A 27,853-nucleotide genomic window follows, 5' to 3' on the forward strand; every position below is an offset into this window, starting at 1 on the left:
AGAACACCATACCTACTGTGAAGCATGGGGGTGGGAACATCATGCTTTGGGGCTGTTTTTCTGCAAAGGGACCAGGACGACTGATCCGTGTAAAGGAAAGAATGAATGGGGCCATGTATTGTGAGATTTTGAGTGAAAACCTCCTTCCATCAGCAAGGGCATTGAAGATGAAAAGTGGCTGGGTCTTTCAGCATGGACAATGGACAATGATCCCAAACACACCGCCCGGGCAACGAAGGAGTGGCTTCGTAAGGTCCTGGAGTGGCCTAGCCAGTCTCCAGATCTCAACCCCATAGAAAATCTTTGGAGGAAGTTGAAAGTCTGTGTTGCCCAGCAACAGCCCCAAAACGTCACTGCTCTAGAGGAGATCTGCATGGAGGAATGGGCCAAAATACCAGCAACAGTGTGTGAAAACCTTGTGAAGACTTACAGAAAATGTTTGACCTCTGTCATTGCCAACAAAGGGTATATAACAAAGTATTGAGATAAACTTTTGTTATTGACCAAATACTTATTTTTACAGGTCTGTGAGAGACAGAAATCTTGCTTGTTTGTCAGTGACCAAATACTTATTTTCCACCATAATTTGCAAATAAATTCATAAAAAATCCTACAATGTGATTTTCTGGATTTTTTTCTCATTTTGTCTGTCATAGTTGAAGTGTACCTATGATGAAAATTACAGGCCTCTCTCATCTTTTTAAGTGGGAGAACATGCACAATTGGTGGCTGATTAAATACTTTTTTGCACCACTGTATATATATTTTTATTGTTATGACGGTTATTTTATTTTCATGACAGTCTTCAATCATAATCATTGGTTACAAGGCTATACAGTAATTGTGCCAGCCTTAGTACCTAGTGCCTTCACATTCTAGGCCATTTTTAGAACTTCTCTTTCTTTAAAGATCAAAGGACCTTCAAAGGCATTATAGTCAGAATTGATGTCCCCCTTTTGAAGTTATCTTCTTTGGTACTATGGCCTACATGGTTGTCGTAAAAACCTTTCTGGTCACAGAATGTATCATTGTGTCAGTAGGATTTAATAGAGCCTATTGAAAGTGAATGCAAGCCATGTGTCTCCTGTAAAGAGGCCTGTTAAAAGTTGGAGTGACTGACCGCTGTGTGTGTGTGTGTGTTCACCCTCCCTGATGGGCTGACTGTTATTTTTGATTGGGCAGAGTCGGGGGGGGGGGGGGGGGGGGGGGGGGGCGTAGAGGGGTAGAGAGGTGTTGGAGGGATAGAGAGGTGTTGGAGAGATGTAGGAGGGCTAGAGGGGTGGAGAGATGTAGGAGGGCTAGAGGGGTGTAGGAGAGGTAAGAGGGGTAGAGGGGGGTGGGAGGGGTAGAGAGGTGTAGGGGGGGTAGAGGGGGGTAGGAGGGGTGTAGGGGTACAGTCCCTGGTGGTCAAGGCAATACAGGAAGGAATCCAACAGACTAAAACCTCTTTGTTCTGTCTGAGTTGGAGTAGAGTTACAAAGAGGCAACCCATACCCTCTCCCACACACACACACACACACACCTTCCACAAACCCTGTTGCCACCCCTCTCTACTCGCTATATTTGTGGAGCCGTCAGAGCACAGTGTGAATGTAAAATGTGTGAAATGGCTAGCTAGTTAGCAGGGTGCACGCTAATACTTTCCTGGTCTATGCCCAAACAGTTCGAGCTTCTAATCTTAAAAATTAATCTCTCCAGAAATAAATCTCTCACTGTTGCCTCCTGTTATAGACCCCCCTCCGCTCCCAGCTGTGCCCTGGACACCATATGTGAATTTATTGCCCCCCATCTATCTTCAGAGTTCGTTCTGTTAGGTGACCTAAACTGGGATATGCTTAACGCCCCGGCAGTCCTACAATCTAAGCTAGATGCCCTCAATCTCACACAAATGATCAAGGAACCCACCAGGTACAACCCTAAATCCGTAATCATGGGCACCCTCCTAGATATTATCCTGACCAACTTGCCCTCCAAATACACCTCTGATGTTTTCAATCAGGATCTCAGCGATCACTGCCTCATTGCCTGCATCCGCTATGGGTCTGCGGTCAAATGACCACCCCTCATCACTGTCAAACGCTCCCTAAAACACTTTCAGGCCTTTCTAATCGACCTGGCCCAGGTATCCTGGAAGGATATTGACCTCATCCCATCTGTCAAGGATGCCTGGTCATTCTTGAAAAGTAATTTCCCCACCATCTTAAATAAGCATGCCCCTTTCAAAAAATATAGAACCAAGAACAGATATAGCCCTTGGTTCACTCCAGACCTGACCTCCCTTGACCAGCATAAAAAACATAGAATAGTCCCCGCGATTTGCAACTTTTCAGGGAAGTCAGGAACCAATACACACAGTCAGTCAGGAAAGCTAAGGCTAGCTTTTTCAAACAGAAATTTGCATCCTGTAGCTCTAACTCCCCAAAATGTTGAGACACTGTAAAGTACATGGAGAATAAGAGCACCTCCTCCCAGCTGCCCGCTGCACTGAGGCTAGGTAACACTGTCATCCCCGATAAATCCACGATAATCGAGAATTTCAATAAGCATTTCTCTACTGCTGACCATGCTTTCCTCCTGGCTACCCCAACCCCGGCCAACAGCTCCGCACCCCCCGCAGCTACTTGCTCAAGCCTTCCCAGCTTCTCCTTCACCCAAATCCAGATAGCAGATGTTCTGAAAGAGCTGCAAAACCTGTACCCATACAAATCAGCTGGGCTAGACAATCTGAACCCTCTCCTACGAAAATTATCTGCCACCATTGTTGCAACCCCTATTACCAGTCTGTTCAACCTCTCTTTCGTATCGTCCAAGATCCCTAAAGATTGGAACGCTGCCGCGGTCATCCCCCTCCTCAAAGGGAGTGACACTCTAGACCCAAACTGTTATAGACCTATATCCATCCTACCCTGCCTTTCTAAAGTCTTCGAAAGCCAAGTTAATGAACAGATGACTGACCATTTCGAATCCCACCGTACCTTCTCTGCTGTGCAATCCGGTTTTCGAGCTGGTCACGGGTGCACCTCAGCCACGCTCAAGGTACTAAACGATATCATAACCGCCATTGATAAAAGACAATACCCAGCAGCCGTCTTCATCGACCTGGCCAAGGTTTTCGACTCTGTCAATCACCACATTCTTATCTGCAGACTCAACAGCCTTGGTTTCTCAAATGACTGCCTCGCCTGGTTCACCAACTACTTCTTAGACAGAGTTCAGTGTGTAAAATCGGAGGGCCTGTTGTCCGGACCTCTGGCAGTCTCTATGTGGGTGACACAGGGTTCAATTCTCGGGCCGACTCTTTTCTCTGTATACGTCAATGATGTTGCTCTTGCTGCTGGTGATTCTCTGATCCACCTCTACGCAGACGACACCACTCTGTATACTTCTGGCCCTTCTTTGGACACTGTGTTAACTAACCTCCAGACGAGCATCAATGCCATACAACTCTCCTTCCGTTGCCAACAACTGCTCTTAAATGCTAGTAAAACTAAATGCAGGCTCTTCAACCGATTGCTGCCCGCACCTGCCCGCCCGTCCATCATCACTACTCTGGACGCTTCTGACTTAGAATATGTGGACAACTACAAATACCTAGGTCTCTGGTTAGACTGTAAACTCTCCTTCCAGACTCACATTAAGCATCTCCAATCCAAAATTAAATCTAGAATCTGCTATATAGGTCTATATACCTGTTGTATTCGGCGCATGTGACAAATAACATTTGATTTGATACCGCACTTACGCTCACATCCTATGAGACTTCCCTTGTGAGTTTACTGCATACTGAAGCACGCCTATAAGAATAAGATGTTACTGCACAGGTACTGTGCCGAAGTTTATTTAAACTCGTCTTTATAATGGATAGTGATAGTGCTTATTATAGTGATTTTTATTTTATTTGATTTATTTCACCTTTATTTAACCAGGTAGGCAAGTTGAGAACAAGTTCTCATTTACAATTGCGACCTGGCCAAGATAAAGCATAGCAGTTCGACGCATATAACAACACAGAGGTACACATGGAGTAAAACAAACATACAGTCAATAATACAGTAGAAACATAAGTCTATATACAATGTGAGCAAATGAGGTGAGATACGGGAGGTAAAGGAAAAAAAAGGCTCCCTAAACGCTATATCTGTTCTTAGTTCTATATTTTTTGAAAGGGGCATGCTTATTTAAGATGGTGGGGAAATTACTTTTCAAGAATGACCAGTCATCCTTGACAGATGGGATGAGATCAATATCCTTCCAGGATACCTGGGCCAGGTCAATTAGAAATTCCTGCCCGCAGAAGTGTTTTAGGGAGCGTTTGAGCATTTAGGGAGCCTTTTTTTCCCTTTACCTGTGGGGGGTGCAGTGCTGTTGACCGGGGTAGGGGTAGCCAGGTGGAAAGCATGGCCAGCCGTAGAAAAATGCTTGTTGAAATTCTCAATTATAGTGGATTTATCGGTGGTGACAGTGTTTCCTATCTTCAGTGCAGTGGGCAGCTGGGAGGAGGTGTTCTTATTCTCCATGGACTTTATAGTGTCCCAGAACTTTTTTGAGTTCGTGATGCAGGAAGCAAATTTCTGCTTGAAAAAGCTAGCCTTGGCTTTTCTAACTGCCTGTGTATATTGGTTTCTAGCTTCCCTGAAACGTTGCATATCACTGGGGCTGTTCGATGCTAATGCAGAACGCCATAGGATGTTTTTGTGTTGGTTAAGGGCAGTCAAGTCTGGAGAGAACCAAGGGCTATATCTGTTCCTGGTTCTACATTTCTTGAATGGGGCATGCTTATTTAAGATTGTGAGGAATGCATTTTTTTTAAATAACGAATATCCTCTACTGACGGGATGAGATCAATATCCTTCCAGGATACCCCGGCCAGGTCGATTAGAAAGGCCTGCTCGCTGAAGTGTTTCAGAGAGCATTTGACAGTGATGATTGGAGGTCGTTTGACCGCTGACCCATTACGGATGCAGGCAATGAGGCAGTGATCTCTGAGATCTTGTAGGTGTATTTAGAGGGAAAATTGGTTAGGATGATATCCATGAGGGTGCCCGTGTTTACGGCTTTGGGGTGGTACCTGGTAGGTTCATTGATAATTTGTGTGAGATTGAGGGCATCAAGCTTAGATTGTAGGATGGCTGGGGTGTTATGTTCCAGTTTAGGTTGCCTAGCAGCACTGGCTCTGAAGAAAGATGGGGGGCAATCAGTAAAAATATGGTGTCCAGAACACAGCTGGGGGCAGAGGGTGGTCTATAGCAGGCGGCAACGGTGAGAGACTTGTTTTTCGAGAGTTGGATTTTTAAAGTAGAAGTTCAAATTGTTTGGGTACAGACCTGGATAGTAGGACAGCAGGATATCTTTGCAGTTGATTGCAACACCGCCCCCTTTGGCCGTTATCTCTTGTCTGAAAATGTTGTAGTTAGGAATGAAAATGTCAGAATTTTTGGTGGTCTATCTAAGCCATGATTCAGACACGGCTAGAACATCCGGATTGGCAGAGTGTGCTAAAGCAGTGGATAAAACAAACTTAGGGAGGAGGCTTCTAATGTTAACATGCATGAAACCAAGGCTATTACGGTTACAGAAGTCCTCAAAAGAGAGCGCCTGGGGAATAGGAGTGGAGCTAGACACTGCAGGGCCTGGATTCACCTCTACATCATCAGAGGAACAGAGGAGGAGTAGGATGAGGGTACGGCTAAAAGCTATGAGAATTGGTCGTCTAGAATGTCTGGAACAGAGAGTAAAAGGAGGTTTCTGTGGGCGATAAAATAGCTTCAAGGTATAATGTAAAGACAAAGGTATAGTAGGATGTGAATACAGTGGAGGTAAACCTAGGTATTGAGTGATGATAAGAGAGATATTGTCTCTAGAAACATAATTGAACCCAGGTTATGTCATCGCATGTGTGGGTGGTGGAACTGAAAGGTTGGATAGGGTATAATGAGCAGGGCTAGAGGCTCTACAGTGAAATAAGCCAATAAACACTAACCAGAACAGCAATGGACAAGGCATATTGACATCGAGAGGCATGCTTAGCCGAGTGATCATAAGGGTCCAGTGAGTAGTGAGGTTGGTTGGGGTCACGGCGATTCAGACAGCTAGCCGGGCCATCGGTAGCAAGCTAGCATAGGATGGAGGTCTGTTTTTAGCCACCTCGTGCGTTTCCGTCTGTAGATTAGTGGGGTTTTGTGTGGTAGAGGGGACCAATTCAATTGGCAAAATAGATATAGTGACCCAAGAAAAATTGTCCGATAGACCTATTCAGATAGCAGCCGATAAGACAGCTAACGATAAGCGGGCGTTCAGGTAACGTCGCGACAGAGGGGCCAGTTGGATAACTCCCTCGGGCAGATAACGTCGGTAGTCGAGTCATGAAGGCCCGGTGGGGCTCCGCAACGGCAGTAAAACGGGTCCGGATAGGTGTTTGTAGCCCAGGAGTGGCTGATGGAATGCTTCAGCTGGCTAGCTCCGGAATAATTTATGTTTGCTCCGGGATTGATGTTAGCAGCAGGATAGCCTAGTGGTTAGAGCGTTGGACTAGTAACCCGAAGGTTGCAAGTTCAAACCCCCAAGCTGACAAGGTACAAATCTGTCGTTCTGCCCCTGAACAGGCAGTTAACCCACTGTTCCTAGGACATAATTGAAAATAATAATTTGTTCTTAACTGACTTGCCTAGTTAAATAAAGGTCAAAGAAAAAAAAGCCAATAGGCACACGGATAGCAGCTAGCTAGCTGTGAGATTCAGGTCTAAATGTCCAGAGCTATATAGATAGATAGAGTGCTTATGAAATAAAAAACGTATTATTACTAGTTTGTTAGAAAGACTCGTTCCCAGTGTGGAAGGGTAGTTGCGGGAGGGTGTGAGTGAATCACTTTGACAGAAAACAAACAAAGTGAACGTCCTTATTGTGGAGCCCTTAACAAAGCCACTCTTCAACATGGTGTATCTAATGATAGTGACAGAAAAACCACCTTTCTCTCTCAATGCTCTGAATGCCAGGGCAGATGCCTGAGCTGTTATAGCAGCTGCCTTGATACAGTTGAAAACAAACTCTACGTTTGACTAACAAGAGATATAATGGTCCCCTTCTTGCCTAACACCCCAGGGGGTTGGAGTGTTAATGGTAACACCAAGGGGATGGGACTGAAATGTACCCCCACCAGGGGGAGAGGGGTGGGAGGGGGGCTACCTGGGGGTTCACTCTGGCTCGCTTGGGTAACAGGGTGGAGGGTGGAACATAACAGAATAGAAGAGAACATAGGGTGGCACAGAGAACTCTACCTTGCCAAGTCTCTCAAGTGCTCCCTCCCCCTCTCTCTGGTCTGTCTCTCAATTCAATTTCAATTCAATTCAATTCAAGGGCTTTATTGGCATGGGAAACATGTGTTAACATTGCCAAAGCAAGTGAGGTAGACAACATACAAAGTGAATATATAAAGTGAAAAACAACAAAAATCAACAGTAAACATTACACATACAGAAGTTTCAAAACAATAAGGACATTACAAATGTCATATTATATATATACAGTGTTTTAACAATGTACAAATGGTTAAAGGACACAAGAAAAAATAAATAAGCATAAATATGGGTTGTATTTACAATGGTGTTTGTTCTTCACTGGTTGCCCTTTTCTCGTGGCAACAGGTCACAAATCTTGCTGCTGTGATGGCACACTGTGGAATTTCACCCAGTAGATATGGGAGTTTTTCAAAATTGGATTTGTTTCCGAATTCTTTGTGGATCTGTGTAATCTGAGGGAAATATTTTTATCTAATATGGTCATACATTGGGCAGGAGGTTAGGAAGTGCAGCTCAGTTACCACCTCATTTTGTAGGCAGTGAGCACATAGCCTGTCTTCTCTTGAGAGCCATGTCTGCCTACGGCGGCCTTTCTCAATAGCAAGGCTATGCTCACTGAGTCTGTACATAGTCAAAGCTTTCCTTAATTTTGGGTCAGTCACAGTGGTCAGGTATTCTGCCGCTGTGTACTCTCTGTGTAGGGCCAAATAGCATTCTAGTTTGCTCTGTTTTTTTGTTAATTCTTTCCAATGTGTCAAGTAATTATCTTTTAGTTTTCTCATGATTTGGTTGGGTCTAATTGTGCTGTTGTCCTGGGGCTCTGTAGGGTGTGTTTGTGTTTGTGAACAGAGCCCCAGGACCAGCTTGCTTAGGGGAGTCTTCTCCAGGTTCGTCTCTCTCTCTCTCCCTCTCTCTGGTCTCTCTCTCTCTCTCTCTCTCTCTCTCTCTCTCTCTCTCTCTGGTCTGTCTCTCTCTCTCATCCTCTGTCTCTCTCTCTCGCTCTCATCCTCTGTCTCCACCCCTTCTCTCTCTTTTTTTCATATCTCCCTGTAACTCTAACTCTGAGAGTTTTCTATGTGAGGTTCCTCAGACCAGTCAGTGTCCAGCACAACAATCCACACTCAGACCATAATGTACCATAATGTACCCACACCCTCCATAGTACCCTGGCCTGCCATAAGTGTGTCAGCCTCACAGGTTGTTTGAATATCCTGGGAGTCCAAATGAAACCGGTCTGGCAGCAGTTGGCTCTTGTCTGCCTCCTAAATGGCACCCTTTTCAATTCAAATCTAATTCCATTTGTACTGCACTACCTTTGACCAAAGCCATGCCCTCTGCATGGAAAATGGAATGCAATTTTGGACAAAGCCTCAGTCTGGCAGTGGTTGGATCTGGGTCTCTGGCTCTAGCTAGCTTCCTCGCCTTTTCTCTGCTGTTGAGCCAGGCGACCAGATCTCCTATGGAGGTTGCTCTGCTCTGCTGTGAAGTTCTAGATGAAAATACTGTTCCTGCTTTACTTTGACCTACTTCTCAAAGATGGATGTAATCCCTAAACTGATGGTTGTGTTAAGAAAGAGAAAGAGAGAGAGGAGAGAATGGAGGGCTTGGTTAACTTAGCCGCAGCTATCTTTCCAATGTATTCCGCTGGGATTTGTATGGATACCGACCTGCCTGGCCTGGACAAGGCTTTGAGAGGTTATTTTCATTAGACTGTTGTTCCTTTGTTAGCAGGTTGTGTTCTATAACGCAGTTCACTGCAGGAATGGGACCTTTGACTATAGTTACAGAAGCTGGTCATATAGTATGCTATTTATGGAACACAAAGCAGGGCATAAAGTATGATATTTATGCAACACAAATATAATTGACACAGTACTATGTGTGCACATGCATTTCCTTTTGTGTGAGAGAAAGTGAGATAGCTCGGCAGCTGTGTTGGTGTAATGGAGAGTTAGATGTTAGAGGGGACAGCCCAGAGCTGTGTTGGTGTAATGGAGAGTTAGGTGTTAGAGGGGACAGTCCAGAGCTGTGTTGGTGTAATGGAGAGTTAGATGTTAGAGGGGACAGTCCAGAGCTGTGTTGGTGTAATGGAGAGTTAGATGTTAGAGGGGACAGTTCAGAGCTGTGTTGGTGTAATGGAGAGTTGGATGTTAGAGGGGACAGTCCAGAGCTGTGTTGGTGTAATGGAGAGTTAGAAGTTAGAGGGGACAGTCCAGAGCTGTGTTGGTGTAATGGAGAGTTAGATGTTAGAGGGGACAGTCCAGAGCTGTGTTGGTGTAATGGAGAGTTAGATGTTAGAGGGGACAGTCCAGAGCTGTGTTGGTGTAATGGAGAGTTAGATGTTAGAGGGGACAGTTCAGAGCTGTGTTGGTGTAATGGAGAGTTAGATGTTAGAGGGGACAGTCCAGAGCTATGTTGGTGTAATGGAGAGTTAGATGTTAGAGGGGACAGTTCAGAGCTGTGTTGGTGTAATGGAGAGTTAGATGTTAGAGGGGACAGTTCAGAGCTGTGTTGGTGTAATGGAGAGTTGGATGTTAGAGGGGACAGTCCAGAGCTGTGTTGGTGTAATGGAGAGTTAGAAGTTAGAGGGGACAGTCCAGAGCTGTGTTGGTGTAATGGAGAGTTAGCAGTTAGAGGGGACAGTCCAGAGCTGTGTTGGTATAATGGAGAGTTAGATGTTAGACGGGACAGTTCAGAGCTGTGTTGGTGTAATGGAGAGTTAGATGTTAGACGGGACAGTTCAGAGCTGTGTTGGTGTAATGGAGAGTTAGATGTTAGAGGGGACAGTTCAGAGCTGTGTTGGTGTAATGGAGAGTTAGATGTTAGAGGGGACAGTTCAGAGCTGTGTTGGTGTAATGGAGAGTTAGATGTTAGAGGGGACAGTCCAGAGCTATGTTGGTGTAATGGAGAGTTAGATCTTAGAGGGGACAGTTCAGAGCTGTGTTGGTGTAATGGAGAGTTAGATGTTAGAGGGGACAGTTCAGAGCTGTGTTGGTGTAATGGAGAGTTAGATGTTAGAGGGGACAGTTCAGAGCTGTGTTGGTGTAATGGAGAGTTAGATGTTAGAGGGGACAGTTCAGAGCTGTGTTGGTGTAATGGAGAGTTAGATGTTAGAGGGGACAGTTCAGAGCTGTGTTGGTGTAATGGAGAGTTAGATGTTAGAGGGGACAGTTCAGAGCTGTGTTGGTGTAATGGAGAGTTGTATGTTAGACGGGACAGTTCAGAGCTGTATTGGTGTAATGGAGAGTTAGATGTTAGACGGGACAGTTCAGAGCTGTGTTGGTGTAATGGAGAGTTAGATGTTAGACGGGACAGTTCAGAGCTGTGTTGGTGTAATGGAGAGTTAGATGTTAGAGGGGGCAGTCCAGAGCTCTGTTGGTGTAATGGAGAGTTAGATGGTCATCAAGGTAACAGTGTCCCTGCCAGGGTCTTATTAGCCCTCACTAACACACTCACCCTAGCTGCTGCTGCTATGTGAATGCGTTCGTGTTACCCTCAAGGCCAGGTATGCAAATTCCGAGGTGACCACTCAGTGAGAATCATTGACCATAGCAAACCTCTGGACAAACTGTGATTGAGTCCTTAAAGAGTGTATGCCTTTAAAAAGCAATGGATCCCTTTGAAAATGGCCTTTGTGGTATTGATATAAGTCAGAAACAGTTATTCTAGTGTCAGAATTAACTACAAAATGTAAATAGGATAATTTTGGTCATAAAGACAGTCTCGTCTAATATGGGTTGAGTTTTGATTTGATGATGTCCATTTGCCCACTAACATGGGGTGAACAGCTGTGGTGATTGCTCTGTATCCAATAGCATAGACCGTGAGACAGACCTGCCCAGTAGCTCCCACTTTGTTTACATAAGACAAAACGTTGCACATTTTTTACAGGAGAAATACTGCACCAAAAACATTACTTACATGTAAAATTGTGCAACTAAAACATCCTCTGCAAAAAAAGTTAAATGACAGAATTCTTTAGTTATCTTACATTTATACTGGGAATTTTGAGGAGGTAAAATAGGCTACAGTGTCTCATGAGTGACAAACATCATTGACCAAACGTGGAATGGTCAGGAAACACACCTCCAAGACTGAAATCTCGTTTTGTTTTATGAGCAACATAAAAACATGTTCAGTGGGCTCTTTAAGGCTCTCTGTTACTCCTATCATCACTGAACAGAGATCAGTCGTCTCTCTGGTTCTTCCATGACGTCAAATATGTACTAAAAAGATCTGATAACGTTATCCTGATGGATAGCGTTAGGTAGCTTTGTCATTAGTGTTTTCCTACTCCGATCAGTATTCCCATTCCATTCTGTGAACTTCCTTCTTTGCATTAGTCCTATATGTTCATACTCATCTGTGTTCTGGGATTAGGAAGGGTGCAATTGCTGCCAGCAATTTGGGGCATTCCTGCATCTGCAGGAACCCTTCTTTATACTTCTATTAGTACATTTTTAGTACTGGCGGGAGGCAGGGACGCTCCTGTACAATAGATGCCGGTAATGCACCATAACGCCCACATGCAGGAACACTCAGAATTGTGGGCCACAATCACACACTGTTGCTGGGATGTCAAGCCAAAGCACTAAATCAAATCAAACTTTATTTGTCACATGCACCAAATACAACAAGTGTAGACCTTATCGTGAAATGCTTACTTACAAGCCCTTAACCAATAGTGCAGTTCAGGAAGAGTTAAGAAAATATTTACCAAATAAAGTAAAACATAAAGTAACACAATAACATAACAATAACGAGGTTATATACAGGGGGTACCGGTACCAAGTCAGTGTGCGGGGGTACAGGTTAGTTGAGGTCATTTGTACATGTAGGTAGGGGTAAAGTGACTATGCATAGATAATAAACAATGAGTAGCAGCGTGTGTAAAAACAATGGTTGGGGGGGTAAACATTTTTTTTTTGTCATGCCCTTGTCTTGACGTTGGCCCGGGGGTAGGTTTATGACAGTCATAAATACCTCTTCCCTCCTTTTTCCTCTCTCTACCCTACTGATGTTACATTTGCAAAACCCTTGGTTAACATAGAGATTCTGGGAACATCAGAAGGTGGGGGGAAATTAACTATATTCTGGTAATCCGACCAATTGAACATATGCGGTGGTACTTAATGAATATGATGTCAGTTCGGTTGTCATCTGAGACATTCTCATCAATGATGAGATGACATAAACGCTACAGTGGAAAGTCTACACATTAGAGTGTTCAGATTCACATGGAATTGTTGTTCAATTTAAATGTTTGAATATGAAATTATTCGTGATGGGATGAAATGTGATTTTAGCTTCTAAAATGTGAGATTTGGGTTTCCATAAGGTTAGGGCTCTGCTCAATCAGTGGCCCGCCCCTGTGAAGAGACATGGGCTATAAAACTTTTCAAACATGCCCTCCTCTCCCTTCCTATATAAAGCCTTGACGACAATATAACCTCCTGTTCCGAGGATGTGAGGACGACGGTCCGATGTCAGAATGGTTCAGAAAGTAACTACAGAACGAAGCCAACATCAGCGTGAGCTTTGGTTGCGAATGGTATGAACTTTGAACTCTTATTCAATACAGAAGTGATACCTCCTAGCCGTTGAGTTAGCAACAGCCGCTGCAAATGCAGGTTAGGGAGGAACAGGCAGAGTACCCCGTCTACCACACTATGACGGTACTACAACGTATCCATTTACCAGCAGAGACATTCTTCAAAGGACAAAGGACTCGGTTGGGCAACACGGCCTTCCATCTACCACCAACCTACCGAAGCGCAGCTCAGAGTAAATATTTATTGCATTTTCCTTATCCAAATGGGCGGTAATTTAGAATGCATAACATACTGTCTTTACGATAGCACAGCTTCGCCCTTTGTCCCTCAGTCTTCCTGCTCTGTCACTCAAAACCAGCCCCTTTTCTTTTGTGTAACCAGCTGTAATATCTGTTCCGCCCGCTAGGGACGTTTTCCTTTATGACGTCATTTGTAATCAAGTTATGATTAATTATGTGTATGTGTAATTCTGTGTGATTAGTTAGGTATTTAGCACATAAATAATTAAACCCAATTTTGTATTGCTGATCCAACTTGTTAGCCAGGGTTCGTGCAGATAACCAAGAATTTACAACTTTCAGATGAGACTGAATTAAGGTGAGGATTAATATTGACTGCTATTGATGTAAAATATTACTAGATCTTTAAGAGTTTATTCGGAAGATAACAGCTCTATAGATATTATTTTGTGGTGCCCCGACTCTCGTGATGATTAGCTCAATCAGGTAATATTATTTACAGAGAAATTATTTTATAGAATAGCATGTCATATCACTTAATCCGGCATAGCCAAAGACACGACACCCTCTTCACGACTGTCTTGGTGTGTTTGGACCATGATAGTTCGTTGGTGATGTGGACACCAAGGAACTTAAAACTCTCTACCATTGATGACACGTAAACTTGACTTTTTTATTCCAATGGCCATGGAATAAAAGGGAGGCTATTGTCACGCCTTGGTCTTAGTGTTTTGTGTTTTTGTTTATATATTTTGGTCAGGCCAGGGTGTGACATGGGTTTACGTGTTGTGTTTCGCATTGGGGTTTTATAGGATTGGGATTGCTATGATTAGGGGTGTGTCTAGTTAGGTTTGGGCTGCCTGAGGCGGTTCTCAATCTGGAGTCAGGTGCCCGCTCCACGCATCAGGCCTGGAGTGTGCCTCGCCTCTCCTGCGCTGTCGGAGTCTCCCGCCTCTCCAGCGCAGCCAGAGACTTTTTCCTCTCCTGCGCTGCCGGAGCCTCCTGCCTGCATGAAGCAGCCTGAGCTGTCAGTCTGCAGGGAGCTGTCAGCCTGCATGGAGCAGTCAGAGCTGTCAGTCTGCAAGGAGCTGCCAGTCTGCAGGGTGCTGTCAGCCTGCATGGACCAGTCAGAGCTGTCAGTCTGCATGGACCAGCCAGAGCTGTCAGTCTGCAAAGAGCTGCCAGTCTGCAGGGAGCTGTCAGTCTGCAAGGAGCTGCCAGTCTGCAGGGAGCTGTCAGCCTGCATGGAGCAGTCAGAGCTGCCAGTCTGCAAAGAGCTGCCAGTCTGCAAGGAGCTGCCAGTCTGCAGGGTGCTGTCAGCCTGCATGGAGCAGTCAGAGCTGTCAGTCTGCACGAAGCAGCCAGAGATGTCAGTCTGCAAGGAGCTGCCAGTCTGCAAGGAGCTGCCAGTCTGCAAGGAGCTGCCAGTCTGCAAGGAGCTGTCAGTCTGCAAGGAGCTGTCAGCCTGCATGGAGCAGTCAGAGCTGTCAGTCTGCAAGGAGCTGCCAGTCTGCAAGGAGCTGCCAGTCTGCAAGGAGCTGTCAGTCTGCAAGGAGCTGTCAGCCTGCATGGAGCAGTCAGAGCTGTCAGTCTGCAAGGAGCTGCCAGTCTGCAAAGAGCTGTCAGTCTGCAAGGAGCTGCCAGTCTGCAGGGTGCTGTCAGCCTGCATGGAGCAGTCAGAGCTGTCAGTCTGCATGAAGCAGCCAGAGCTGCCAGTCTGCAAGGAGCTGTCAGCCTGCATGGAGCAGTCAGAGCTGTCAGTCTGCATAGAACAGCTAGATCCGCCAGTCAGCCATGATCTTCTAGATCTGCCAGTCAACCAGATTCTTCCAGATCAGCCTGTCAACCAGAATCTTCCAGATCTGCTAGTCAACCAGAATCTTCCAGATCTGCTAGTCAACCAGAATCTTCCAGATCTGCTAGTCAACCTGAAACTTCCAGATCCGCCAGCCAGCCAGGATCTACCGGAGCCTACTACCTACCTGAGCTTCCTCTCAGTACTGGGCTTCCTCTCAGTACTGGGCTTCCCCTCAGTTCCGGGCTTCCCCTCAGTTCCGGGCTTCCCCTCAGTCCCGAGCTGCCCCTCAGTCCCGAGCTGCCCCTCAGTCCCGAGCTGTCCCTCAGTCCCGAGATGCCCCTCAGTCACGAGCTGCTCCTCAGTTCTGTGGGGTTCTGGGTGAGGACTATTAGGCCATGGTCGGCGGCGAGGGTGGATTATCCCAGGACGCGAAGGGGAGGAACTATGACATTTATGGAGTGGGGTCCACGTCCCGAGCCGGAGCCGCCACCATGGACAGACGCCCACCCGGACCCTCCCTATGGTTTTGAGGTGCGTCCGGGAGTCCGCACCTTGGGGGGGGGGGTTCTGTCACGCCTTGGTCTTAGTGTTTTGTGTTTTTGTTATATATTTTGGTCAGGCCAGGGTGTGACATGGGTTTACGTGTTGTGTTTCGCATTGGGGTTTTATAGGATTGGGATTGCTATGATTAGGGGTGTGTCTAGTTAGGTTTGGGCTGCCTGAGGCGGTTCTCAATCTGGAGTCAGGTGATCCTCGTTGCCTCTGATTGGGAACCGTATTTAGGTAGCCTGAGTTTCGCTTTGTATTTCGTGGGTGATTGTTCCTGTCTCTGTGTAGTTTCACCAGATAGGCTGTATTTAGGTTTCACGTTCCGTTTGTTGTTTTGTATTTATTAGTTATTTCATGTGTCACTTTTTTCATTAAAGTCATGAGTAACCACCACGCTGCATTTCGGTCCGACTCTCTTTCAACAAACGAAGAACGCCGTTACAGCTATTTAATTATCTTTTCATGTTTCGACTATTAGTAGCCTGGTCCCACATCTGTTAGTGATGTCATGCATGACAGTGACCATAGGAGTTGTCAAGGCAGCAGAAACAGATCTGGGACCAGGCTACGAATAGTCGAAACATGAAAAGACTAACTAGGGCCTCAGTCCAAAATACCATGCTGTTAATACTAAGTGTCATCTCAAGCCAATCACAGAGTACAATATCAGCGTACAGTACATATATACAGTTGAAGTCGGAAATTTACATATAACTTAGCCAGGTACATTTAAACTCTGTTTTTCACAATTCCTGACATTTAATCCTAGTTAAAATTAGGATCTCGACTTTATTTAAGAATCTAAGATGTCAGAATAATAGTAGAGAGAATGATTTCTTTCATATTTTATTTCTTTCATGACATTCCCAGTGGGTTATACATTTACATACACTCAATTAGTATTTGGTAGCATTGCCTTTCAATTGTTTAACTTGAGTCAAACATTTCGGATAGTCTTCCACAAGCTTCCCACAATAAGTTGGGTGAATTTTGGCCCATTCCTCCTGACAGAGCTGGTGTAACTGAGTCAGGATTGTGGGCCTCCTTTGCTCGCACACGCTTTTTCAGTTCTGCCCACACATTGTCTATGGGATTGAGGTCAGGGCTTTGTTATGGTCACTACCTTGACTTTGTTGTCCTTAAGCCATTTTGCCACAACTTTGGACAACTGGTCAGGCACCGTGTTATGCGGTGGAGCGCACAGTGCGTGTTCACAGCCCGGTGCGCTACATTCCAGCTCCCCGCATTGGACCGGCTAGAGTGGTCATCCAGCCAGGACGGATGGTGCTGGCTCAACACGCCTGTCATCCAGTGCGTCTCTTCGGCCCAGTGCGTCCTGTGCCAGCGCCCCGCATTTGCCGGGCGAAAGTAACCATCCAGCCAGGACGGGTTGTGCCGGCTCTACGCTCGAGACCTCCAGTGCGCCTCCACGGCCCAGTGTATCCGGTGCCTGCTCCAAGAACCAAGCCTCCAGTATGTCTCCCCAGCCTGGTGAGTCCTGTGCCTGCTCCCAGAACCAGGACTCCTGTATGTCTCCCCAGCCTTGTAAGCCCTGTGGCAGCTCGACGCACCAGGATGCCTATACGTCTCCTCACTCCAGTGATAATCCATGGCACATGGCCCCAGTCCGGAGCCTCCAGCGACAGTCCCTGGCCCGGAGCCTCCAGCGACGGTCCCTGGTCCGGGGCCTGCAACGAGGGTCCCCGGTCCGGGGCCGGCAGCGAGAGTCCCCTGTCCGGGGCTGGCAACGAGGGTCCCCGGTCCGGGGCCGGCAGCAAGAGTCCCCTGTCCGGGGCTGGCAGCGATGGTTCCCGGTCCGGGGCCTGCAAGGAGAGTCCCCAGTCCGGGGCCTGCAGCTAGGTTCCCCAGTCCAGAGGCGCCACCAAAGTGGGGGGAGCCAGAGGTGGAGCGGGGTCTGCGTCCCCCACCGGAGCCGCCACCGAAGTAGATGCCCATCCGGACCCTTCCCTATAGAGTCAGGTTTTGCGTCCAGAGTCCGCACATTTGGGGGGGGGGGGTGCTGTCATGCCCTGGCCATAGAGAGGCTTCTATTCTCTATTTTGATTAGGCCAGGGTGTGACTAGGGTGGGCATTCTAGTTTCTTTATTTCTATGTTTTGGCCGGGTTTGGTTCTCAATCAGGGACAGCTGTCTATCATTGTCTCTGATTGGGAATCATACTGAGGCAGCCTTTTTCCCACCTGTGTTTTGTGGGTAGTTGTTTTCTGTATAGTTTATGCACCTTACAGAACTGTTTCGGTTTTCCCTCTTGTTTATTTTGTTTGAGTGTTTTGTGATCTAATAAAATCATTAACACTTACCACGCTGCGCTTTGGTCCAATCCTCATTACGACAAGAGCTGTAACAGGTATGACGGCTGCGTGGTCCCATGGTGTTTATACTTGCCTACTATTGTACTATTGTACAGATGAACGTGGTACCTTCAGGCGTTTGGAAAGTGCTCCCAAGGATGAACCAGACTTGTGGAGGTCTACAATTTTTGTTCTGAGGTCTTGGCTGATTTCTTTTGATTTTCCCATGATGTCACGCAAAGAGGCACTGAGTTTGAAGGTAGGCCTTGAAATACATCCACAGGTACACCTCCAATTGATTCAGATGATGTCAATTAGCCTTTCAAAAGCTTCTAAATCCATGACATAATTTTCTGGAATATTCCAAGCGGTTTAAAGGCACAATCAATTTACTGTATGTAAACTTCTGACCCACTGGAATTGTGATACAGTACAATAATCTGTATGTAAACAATTGTTGGAAAATGACTTGTGTCATGCACAAAGTAAATGTCCTAACCAACTTGCCAATACTATAGTTTGTTAACAATAAATTTGTGGAGTGGTTGAAAAACGAGTCTTAATGACTCCAACCTAAGTGTATGTAAACTTCCGACTTCAACTGTATCTGAGGCTAGTTAAAGGCAGCCCAAGAATCTTGGTAAGTAGCCGTTGTAACCACCCCCCTTTCATCTCTCTCTGAGATCCTCCTCACGGCAGGCAGTGACCTGGGGAATTCTGTCATTGACCCACCTGCCACCACTAACACTGTTGAGTAAAGTGTAACTTATCTGCAGGAGTTAACTGCATTACATGAGACTGTGTGGTGTGTTATGTTGGCCCCATGGAGCGTGGGACACTGTTACTGGGGGTAGAATGGGGTAGGATGACTGGGGGAAGCGGGGCTCTGGAATACCGGCCAAGGCTCTGGAATGTCATTGTGTTCTTCATTCCTATTCGAAATGTTCCAAGTTCTATCTGGCTGATGGTTCTTTTTAGCAATTAGATGCGATATCACTGCTGGGTCCAGAGTGTTCCAGGCAAGCAGGACAAGAGGGGGGTCTATACAAGCCCAGAGAAAAGGCTCTCCTGTCCTTTCTGCTCTCTCTGCTCCATCTCCCCTGTCTGCTCTGCCCAGGAACGGGAGGAATGTTGGCAGGCGGGGCCAAGAACAGAACATCTAAAACCCCCTCATGAATTTTAAAAGGCCTTTCTCATTCAAAGCAGAGCCTGGCTCTCAGCGTGTGGCCCTGGGCAGGGCGGGCCGGGCGGTGTAGCAGAAGAGTGGGTAGCGGCCGGTTGGAGAGCGGAGCTGGCACCCTCTTTACATAACATATTGGGATATTGGGTGTCCCAGGCCTGGGAGATAATGGCCACTCACTCCATCTGTGCGGCTAGGCTATCCAGATGGATTCTTGGCCCTGCCGTGCATGTCTGGAGAGAATGGGTGGAACAAGAGAGAGGGAGACAGAGAGAGACTGAACATTATAGAAGAGGGTTCCATTAGTTAGGCCAACAGTTGACCTTGTGCAGTTTAATGGGACTTATGAATGAACAAACAAATAACCTAGTTATATGCAGGTACATAGCCTCTTTAATTCAACCAGAGCGTTAATGTGAGTGCATCAGGGTGTACGAGCTGGGAAGAGAAGAGGCCTATTGGAACAGAGCAGAGGGATTGTCGGCCTCAAATTTTTTATTTTATTTATTCTAAGTAGCACCATGTCTGCTGAGCCTTGCAGAGGCCTAGTGGAGGCTTAGCAGCATGCTAATTGTTTTAGGCCCTGTACCAAATAGCACCCTATTCCCTATGAAGTACAATGCTTTCGATCAGGGCCCATAGGGAATAGGGTGCCATTTCGGACGTCACCCTAGCCTCGTCTGCATGCTGATAGGCGCGCTACGTCAATCACCATTAGTTACAGCACCAACAGGTCTGTCTCCTGGAACGCCCATAGGTAATTATGACACACTGCAGTGTGTGCGCATGTGTGCGTCGAGACAAGCCATTCTACTCCCGGCCTTCTGCTATCTGCCAGAGAAACAGCAACCATGGAGATGCATTCTGAGCTGAGGCCTAGTTAGAGAGGTGGGTGGATGCTCAAGGCTCACACAATGGAGGTGTTTCCAGCGTTTCTGGCAAGAGGAGACCAAGGAAAGACAGAAATACACATCAAATATTACTAGAGGAGGGACACAGTAAAGACTTAATAGAATCTACTTTTATTAACACTCATTTAACAATTACCTCATAAATGATGTGTGACTATAGCTAGGTCTTTAATCCATTGGCGACTGATTTTCATGTGAATATTCTAAAATCTGCATAAAGAAAATACCACTGGTGGGAAAATGTGCACCAAAAACGGACCACCAAAAATTGGTGCGTGATGACATAGTGCTCACAAAATGTACTTTTTCACTTAAGTTTTCATGTACCGAATAAAAATATGTTGTGTTAAACAGGAAATGTGCCTACTCTGGTGTTGGCAGGTTTGCTCGACTGTAACAGATCTCTTCGTCGTCTGACGACGAGTATGAAATATCGGACCAATGCGCAGCGAGGTAAATGTCCATGTTAATTTATTAACTGAACACACAAAACAAAATAATGAAGTGAATGGAAGAAACGAAACAGTTCTGCAAGGTGACAAACACTAAACAGAAAACAACCACCCACAAACAAGAGTGGGAAAACAGGCTACCTAAGTATGGTTCTCAATCAGAGACAACGATTGACAGCTGCCTCTGATTGGGAACCATACCAGGCCAAACACACAGAAATACCAAACATAGAACAAAAACATCAAATGCCCACCCCAACTCACGCCCTGACCAACCTAAAATAGAAACATACAAAAGGAACTAAGGTCAGGATGTGACATCGACAGCTCGTAGAGATGTCCGGGAAGTCTAGTCTACATGATGAGATTATCAGGGATAAGACCATATCGTATTTGTCAAATGGCAGTCAAGCATCAATCCTCATATCAGCAGAATAAGACCATTGATATTTATTGGAAAGGAGCAACAAGATCACCACCCTGTGAAATTCATCATCATTTATTTAATCTGTAGCCTGGTTTCCCAAGTCGTAGTGAGAGAACCACACACCAGTTTACTTCCATACTGTGGTTATTATATCAATAGTTGCGCATTAAGGAGTTTCCACTGCCAATTTTTGCATAATACATTTTACTGACACGAAAAGATCTCACCGTGTCGAATGAACAAATGATCGGCAGTTATAAAATTGTACCAAAACTCCCAGTTTCCATCACAGCTGTCTTGATTTTTTATTTTATATGGCATGACTTTACTCGCATAAAAACTGTGGATAGAATCATGGTTATATATAGTCAGTAATATTAGTCCAATACGAACTGCTGTTAAGGGGGTACTACATTCTGGCAACTCATGGATACCATTTTTATGTCTCTGTGTGCAGTATGAATGAAGTTAGAGGTATTCACGAACCAATGCTAACTAGCATTAGCGCAATGACTGGAAGTCTTCAGGTACATTCGCATTTGACTATGCGAAAAACTTAATTGCCAGAATCTTAAGTACATTTTTGACAGCAGCCATTCTGTGAGCCATTCAAAATGATGAGGAGTTATGCTACGTCAATCACCATTAGTTACAGAACAGGTCTGTCTGCTGGAACGCCCATAGATAACTATGACACACTGTCTGTCTGCTGGAACACCCATAGATAACTATGACACACTGTCTGTCTGTCTGTTGGAACGCCCATAGATAACTATGACACACTGTCTGTCTGCTGGAAAACCCATAGATAACTATGACACACTGTCTGTATGTCTGCTGGAACACCCATAGATAACTATGACACACTGTCTGTCTGTCTCTCTGTCTGTCTGTCTGCTGGAACGCCCATAGATAACTATGACACACTGTCTGTCTGTTGGAACACCCATAGATAACTATGACACACTGTCTGTCTGTCTGCTGGAACACCCATAGATAACTATGACACACTGTCTGTCTGCTGGAACACCCATAGATAACTATGACACACTGTCTGTCTGCTGGAACACCCATAGATAACTATGACACACTGTCTGTCTGTCTCTCTGTCTGTCTGTCTGCTGGAACGCCCATAGATAACTATGACACACTGTCTGTATGTCTGCTGGAACACCCATAGATAACAATGACACACTGTCTGTCTGTCTCTCTGTCTGTCTGTCTGTCTGCTGGAACGCCCATAGATAACTATGACACACTGTCTGTCTGTTGGAACACCCATAGATAACTATGACACACTGTCTGTATGTCTGCTGGAAAGCCCATAGATAACTATGACACACTGTCTGTCTGTCTCTCTGTCTGTCTGTCTGCTGGAACGCCCATAGATAACTATGACACACTGTCTGTATGTCTGCTGGAACACCCATAGATAACTATGACACACTGTCTGTCTGTCTCTCTGTCTGTCTGTCTGTCTGTCTGCTGGAACGCCCATAGATAACTATGACACACTGTCTGTCTGTTGGAACGCCCATAGATAACTATGACACGCAAAATCGGCAGTGTATCAAATACTTGTTCTCCCCACTGTAGCTATGACACACTGTCTGTCTGTCTGCATGCGTAGACCTGATCATTAGTTGGTGGGTTGACAAATATTCGTGTAGGCTGCAGCTGTGATTGCAATAGCAGAGGCTCCAGTCCAGTCAGAGTGCCACATGGTGAGGCAGAGGGGAAGGTAAAGGAGAGGGGCAACTGCATTGATGGAGGCTGGTCAGCTGTAGGGGAATGGTGGAGTAGGCTGGTCAGCTGTAGGGGAATGGTGGAGTAGGCTGGTCAGCTGTAGGGGAATGGTGGAGTAGGCTGGTCAGCTGTAGGGGAATGGTGGAGTAAGCTGGTCAGCTGTAGGGTAATGGTGGAGTAGGTTGGTCAGCTGTAGGGGAAGGGTGGAGTAGGCTGGTCAGCTGTAGGGGAATGGTGGAGTAGGCTGGTCAGCTGTAGGGTAATGGTGGAGTAGGCTGGTCAGCTGTAGGGGAATGGTGGAGTAAGCTGGTCAGCTGTAGGGTAATGGTGGAGTAGGCTGGTCAGCTGTAGGGGAATGGTGGAGTAGACTGGTAAGCTGTAGGGGAATGGTGAAGTAGGCTGGTCAGCTGTAGGGAAATGGTGGAGTAGGCTGGTCAGCTGTAGGGGAATGGTGGAGTAGGCTGGTCAGCTTTAGGGGAATGGTGGAGTAGGCTGGTCAGCTGTAGGGGAATGGTGGAGTAGACTGTTCAGCTGTAGGGGAATGGTGGAGTAGGCTGGTCAGCTGTAGGGGAATGGTGGAGTAGGCTGGTCAGCTGTAGGGGAATGGTGGAGTAGGCTGGTCAGCTTTAGGGGAATGGTGGAGTAGGCTGGTCAGCTGTAGGGGAATGGTGGAGTAGGCTGATCAGCTGTAGGGGAATGGTGGAGTAGGCTGGTCAGCTGTAGGGGAATGGTGGAGTAGGCTGGTCAGCTGTAGGGGAATGGTGGAGTAGGCTGGTCAGCTGTAGGGGAATGGTGGAGTAGGCTGGTCAGCTGTAGGGGAATGGTGGAGTAGACTGTTCAGCTGTAGGGGAATGGTGGAGTAGGTTGGTCAGCTGTAGGGGAATGGTGGAGTAGACTGTTCAGCTGTAGGGGATTATTTTTAAAAGAATCATGTTTTTAATGTTCACCTTTATTTAACCAGGTAGGCCAGTTGAGAACAAGTTCTCATTTACAACTGTGACCTGACCAAGATAAAGCAAAGCAGAGTTACACGTGGGTTAAACAAAAGTACAATCAATTACACAATATAAAAATCTATACACAGTGTGTGCAAATGGAGTAAGGAGGTAAGGCAATAAATAGGCCATACTAGCAAAGTAATTACAATTTAGCAAATTTACACTGGAGTGATAGATGAGCAGATGATGATGTGCAAGTAGAAATACTGGTGTGCAAAAGAGCAAAAAAAACGAATTAAAAACGATATGGGGATGATCTAGGTAGTTGGATGGGCTATTTACAGATGTTCTGCAGCTGTGTCTAGCCCAGCTGATTTGTATGGGTCCAGGTTTTGCAGCTCTTTCAGAACATCAGCTATCATCAGCTATCTGGATTTTGGTAAAGGAGAAGCTGGGGAGGCTTGGGCAAGTAGCTGCGGGGGGTGTGAAGCTGTTGGCTGGGGTTGGAGTAGCCAGGAGGAAAGCATAGCCAGCTGTAGAGAAATGCTTATTGAAATTCTCGATTATCGTGGATTTATCGGTGGTGACAGTGTTTCCTAGCATCAGTGCAGTGGGCAGCTGGGAGCAGGTGCTCTTATTCTCCATGGACTTTACAGTGTCCCAGAACTTTGCTTTCCTAACTGACTATTGGTTCCTTACTTCCATAAAAAGTTGCATAACGCGGGGTCGAGGGCAGTCAGGTCTGGAGTGAACCAAGGGCTATATCTGTTCTTAGTTCTACATTTTTTGAAAGGGGCATGTATATTTAAGATGGTGAGGAAATTACTTTTTAAAGAATGACCAGGCATCCTCTACTGACGGGATGAGGTCAATATCCTTCCAGGATACCCGGGCCAGGTCGATTAGAAAGGCCTGCTCGCAGAAGTGTTTTAGGGAACGTTTGACAGTGATGAGCGGCGGTCGTTTGACCGCTGACCCATTACGGAGGCAGGCAATGAGGCAGTGATCGCTGAGATCCTGATTGAAAACAGCAGAGGTGTATTTGGAGGGCAATTGGTCAGGATAATATCTATGAGGGTGCCCATGGTTATGGAATGGTGGAGTAGGTTGCTCAGCTGTAGGGGTATGGTGGAGTAGGTTGGTCAGCTGTGGGGGAATGGTGGAGTAGGCTGGTCAGCTGTAGGGGTATGGTGGAGTAGGCTGGTTAGCTGTAGGGGAATGGTGGAGTAGGTTGGTCAGCTGTGGGGGAATGGTGGAGTAGGTTGGTCAACTGTGGGGGAATGGTGGAGTAGGCTGGTCAGCTGTGGGGGAATGGTGGAGTAGGCTGGTCAGCTGTGGGGGAATGGTGGAGTAGGCTGGTCAGCTGTGGGGGAATGGTGGAGTAGGCTGGTCAGCTGTGGAGGAATGGTGGAGTAGGTTGGTCTGCTGTGGGGGAATGGTGGAGTAGGCTGGTCAGCTGTGGGGGAATGGTGGCGTAGGTTGGTCAGCTGTGGGGGAATGGTGGAGTAGGCTGGTCAGCTGTGGGAGAATGTTGGAGTAGGCTGGTCAGCTGTGGGGGAATGGTGGAGTAGGTTGGTCAGCTGTTGGGGAATGGTGGAGTAGGCTGGTCAGCTGTGGGAGAATGTTGGAGTAGGCTGGTCAGCTGTGGGGGAATGGTGGAGTAGGTTGGTCAGCTGTGGGGGAATGGTGGAGTAGGCTGGTCAGCTGTAGGGGAATGTTGGAGTAGACCAGGGTGGGTAGCTGGCTTAGCAGGGTGACTAAGGGGTGGGGACTCATTATAAAGTTGAATTTTAACCCCTTGTTGCGCTTTCTCCATCCTTAAACCGCAAGGAAGGAAAGAGTAGTGAGATATAGAGAAATGGAGATGAAACTGAAAAAAGGGAGATGTTGACTTATGTGATTTAGCTCCCTACACAATATAAGGCCACAGAGAGGGAAAGTAGACCTAAAATCTTAGGGCAATTACTATTAATCTCAATTACTATTCATCTCAATTGTAGCTGAAGGTGTTGCCACTGATAACTTTCTAAAGGAAACAATGTCTGGTCCAATTCCAATAGCTATTTTCCTTGCTGACCATTAAGAATTGACTTCATAGTATCTACCTATAGGGAGGTACAAGGGAGGTCTTGGATGTGTGTGTGTGTGTGTGTGTGTGTGTGTGTGTGTGTGTGTGTGTGTGTGCGTGTGTGTGTGTGTGTGTGTGTGTGTGGGGGAGCGTAAGAAACTACGTGTTTGTGTTATCTGTGCGTGGCCCGCATGACAAGCTACCTGGGTGACTCATGGCTTGGCCCAGGTGTCAGCTAGGCTGAGGTCATGGTGAGATGGAGGCCTGTGGAATCTCGATGGTCCTAGTTCCCTGGGGACCCCAAAAACAGACTGGGTGGTCAGAGCCCTCACGGCCAGACGATACTGACCCAGTTCATCTCCACCAAACAACTGGTATTCTTCTACAGAGACACACACACACAGCTGACCCAGAGAATGCCCCAGGAACACTTTGACTTAGATTGATTGTTTTTTAATCCTCCAACCCTTTTTAGGTTAGTGTTGGTCTCCTCTCCATGTACCCCTCTTTCCAGTCGCGGCCTCAGAAACACTTTAACATACTTCCTGTGTTATGACTTCGTGGATCGCTAAGATGATGTAATGATGATCTCTTGGACAGACTGTTTTGGTTTTATTGTCGTGCTTCATAACAAGAACCTGTCTCTGCTGTCTGATCATCTGCCTTTTAACGCTCGTATTTTACATGATATGTAATGATGATATCATCGTAATACCTTTCTGTGAATGAACACTTTTTGTTGTGCTGTGGGGCTACCCTCAGTATGTATATGACCCATGTGATGTCATTGAGAGCTCTACTGTTGGTGTGTGTTGTAATGTAATCTCATTACAATGTAATCTCAGCTCTTTGCGGTACAGATTGATGGCATGCAGTGAATGTTTTGTGTGTGGGTCCCTATGTGCGTGTACCTGTGTCTTAACCATATGTGTCTCTCTGTGTCTTAACCATGTGTGTCTCTCTGTGTCTTAACCATGTGTGTGCACCTGTGTCTTAACCATGTGTGTCTCTCTGTGTCTTAACCATGTGTGTCTCTCTGTGTCTTAACCATATGTGTCGATCTGTGTCTTAACCATGTGTGTCTCTCTCTGTGTCTTAACCATGTGTCTCTCTCTGTGTCTTAACCATATGTGTCTCTCTCTGTGTCTTAACCATATGTGTCTCTCTCTGTGTCTTAACCATGTGTGTCTCTCTCTGTGTCTTAACCGTGTGTCTCTCTCTGTGTCTTAACCATATGTGTCTCTCTCTGTGTCTTAACCATGTGTCTCTATCTGTGTCTTAACCATGTGTGTCTCTCTCTCTGTCTTAACCATGTGTGTCTCTCTCTGTGTCTTAACCATGTGTGTCTCTCTCTGTGTCTTAACCGTGTGTCTCTCTCTGTGTCTTAACCATGTGTCTCTCTCTGTGTCTTAGCCATGTCTGTCTCTCTGTATCTTAACCATGTGTGTCTCTCTCTGTGTCTTAACCATGTGTGTGTACCTGTGTCTTAACCATGTGTGTCTCTCTCTGTATCTTAACCATATGTGTCTATCTGTGTCTTAACCATGTGTCTCTCTCTGTGTCTTAACCATGTGTGTCTCTCTCTTTGTGTCTTAACCGTGTGTGTCTCTGTGTGTCTTAACCATATGTGTCTCTCTCTGTGTCTTAACCATGTGTGTCTCTCTCTGTGTCTTAACCATGTGTGTCTCTCTCTGTGTCTTAACCGTGTGTCTCTCTGTGTCTTAAACATGTGTCTCTCTCTGTGTCTTAACCATATGTGTCTCTCTGTGTCTTAACCATGTGTGTCTCTCTCTGTGTCTTAACCATGTGTGTCTCTCTCTGTGTCTTAACCGTGTGTCTCTCTCTGTGTCTTAACCATATGTGTCTCTCTCTGTGTCTTAACCATGTGTCTCTCTCTGTGTCTTAACCATGTGTGTCCCTCTCTGTGTCTTAACCATGTGTGTCTCTCTCTGTGTCTAAACCATGTGTGTCTCTCTCTGTGTCTTAATCATGTGTGTCTCTCTCTGTGTCTTAACCATGTGTGTCTCTCTCTGTGTCTTAACCATGTGTGTCTCTCTCTGTGTCTTAACCGTGTGTCTCTCTCTGTGTCTTAACCGTGTGTCTCTCTGTGTTTTAACCATGTGTGTGTCTCTCTGTTTCTTAACCATGTGTGTCTCTCTCTGTGTGTTAACCATGTGTGTGTCTCTCTGTGTCTTAACCATGTGTCTCTCTCTGTGTCTTAACCATGTGTGTGTCTCTCTGTGTCTTAACCATGTGTGTCTCTCTCTGTGTCTTAACTATGTGTGTCTCTCTCTGTGTCTTAACCGTGTGTCTCTCTCTCTGTGTCTTAACCATGTGTTTCCCTCTCTGTGTCTTAACCATGTATGTCTCTCTCTGTGTCTTAACCA

At 46.1% G+C, this 27,853-nt stretch overlaps 1 protein-coding gene across 1 annotated transcript in view; it reads left to right on the top strand.

Moving 5' to 3' along the window:
• ddah1 (dimethylarginine dimethylaminohydrolase 1) overlaps positions 1-27,853 on the top strand; it is a 143,570-nt gene that overhangs the window by 73,796 nt on the left and 41,921 nt on the right. The gene's annotated exons all lie outside the window — the stretch shown is intronic.

This window comes from Oncorhynchus kisutch, linkage group LG13, assembly GCF_002021735.2.
Source record: "Oncorhynchus kisutch isolate 150728-3 linkage group LG13, Okis_V2, whole genome shotgun sequence".
Lineage (NCBI taxonomy): Eukaryota > Metazoa > Chordata > Actinopteri > Salmoniformes > Salmonidae > Oncorhynchus > Oncorhynchus kisutch.